Source organism: Alosa alosa, chromosome 19 (assembly GCF_017589495.1).
Source record: "Alosa alosa isolate M-15738 ecotype Scorff River chromosome 19, AALO_Geno_1.1, whole genome shotgun sequence".
Classification (NCBI taxonomy): domain Eukaryota; kingdom Metazoa; phylum Chordata; class Actinopteri; order Clupeiformes; family Clupeidae; genus Alosa; species Alosa alosa.
In genome coordinates this window covers 15,266,191-15,267,864 of record NC_063207.1, presented here as the reverse complement: position 1 = coordinate 15,267,864, position 1,674 = coordinate 15,266,191, and the positions used below count along the sequence as shown (strand labels likewise).

At 40.1% G+C, this 1,674-nt stretch overlaps 1 protein-coding gene across 2 annotated transcripts in view; it reads left to right on the top strand.

Moving 5' to 3' along the window:
* Positions 1 to 784, top strand: part of fut8a (fucosyltransferase 8a (alpha (1,6) fucosyltransferase)) — an 85,043-nt gene extending 84,259 nt beyond the window's left edge. For both annotated transcript variants that reach the window (XM_048228136.1, XM_048228137.1), the window contains exon 11: positions 1 to 784. This exon is cut by the window's left edge and continues 1,357 nt beyond it. The gene's annotated coding sequence lies outside the window, so the exon portion shown is untranslated.
* The last annotated feature ends 890 nt before the right edge of the window (positions 785 to 1,674 follow it).

Below are 1,674 nucleotides of genomic sequence, written 5' to 3'. Positions count from 1 at the left end.
GTGTGTGTGTGTGTATGTGTGTGTGTGTGTGTGTGTGCGCTGGAAGTTTCTGGAACGTTCCTAACCAGCCTTGACTCACTGAGGACACACTCCAGCTCCATTCCTGTGTCTTACGCATCTCCGTCCTACGATCCCACTGTCTCCTTTTTATATGTCAAATAATGTTATTAAATGATAAACACTCAACAAAATGGAAGTTATTATTATTATTATTATTATTATTATTATTATTATTATTATTGAAGAATTTTGGATGGCAGGAATGAATATATTGTCATAACTGGTTTTAGTCTACCATGAGGACATTTCCATGTTTTGCGTTTGAGCATTGTCTTCGATAAAGCCGACCAAATAAAACCGGTCAACCAAAGCTGTCTGCTTATGTGTACTGTACTTTATGTTGTTTTGATCTATTTGGTTACTGTGAGGTTGGGAGCAGACATCCCTCATACCCTCATGACTTTCTCAGTGCCTTATGTGATCGTTTATGTGAGGTAGAAAATGAGTGCTCCCTCCGGTGCTATAAACTGTTAACAATGTTTGATGTCTCGGGTAAAGTCAAGGGAACAACTTTGGTTTGAGCTTGGGCCTCAAATATATCTCCCAATGTTATGAGTCCTCAAATAGCATCAATAACAGTATTTGTGTAAGCAAATGTAAAAAGCTTCAAAAAGCAAGCTTAGATCCCCTATGACACACTGCATGCAAAAGTTCTCTCCATTAAAGAGATCAAGAAGCTTGAAATGAATAATTGGAATCCCAATAAATCTGTTTCATGTCTGTCCCTCAAGACCCATTTTGGTTCCTGTTAGAGATGCAATGTTGAAGCGTTGAAATTTGGTTACTGCCCTTAAATGTACTTGTCTATGATTCAGTTACGTTGATTTATTGATCATTTGAGAGGAAAAATGAACTATTCTCTCTCGGCTCCAGAGAATTTAAAACACTGAGGAAAGCATTAAGTGATTGTGTTGTAAATAAAATAAACGAATGAAATTGATGGGAAAATCCTGATCCAATTGCACAGCCCTAAGATGCTATTTTTCCCCCCAGAGAGCATCTCAATCTCATCGGATCTCAGTGTCTTGGCCCAGGAAGTAAATTAGGGCTGCAGCTGGCATTGGCTCAGAGGGAGTTTGCGGTCAGGGGAGCTGCTGTCCCTCCTCTCAATAATGCAAAAGCTACGGGCAGCCTGGGCAGCGACTTCACAGGAAACCTAATAAAAACTGCCTTTCCTCCTTAACCAACACAACACAACATACTCCCATCCATGCATCCAACTGCATGAAACGAGAGTGGAAGTCTTTTGTGACAATAATGAAAAATGCTTGTGGGTTTTTGTTCATTTTATAAGGTCCCTGTCTGAGGTAGTATATGTAAGGATGAGCCATTGGCATTCATGAGCCTGTAGCAGAGGCTTAACAAGTGTACCTTTTTTTCTAGAAAACCATCTCCAGAGATTTCTAACACATCCTTATGTGCATGTTCATTTGGGCGTTATGCATTTTACAGCAGAGATGGACATCGTTAAATGACTGGCTAGACTGCAGGTTGCCATTCTAAGCCCACATCTGCACATCTTACATGGCTGATCAATTATTTAGGGGTTGGTTGGTGAAGTGTGTCCAGTGGTGGTTGTTTAATGTTAAAAGACCTTATTGCAAGCAGGAGGTA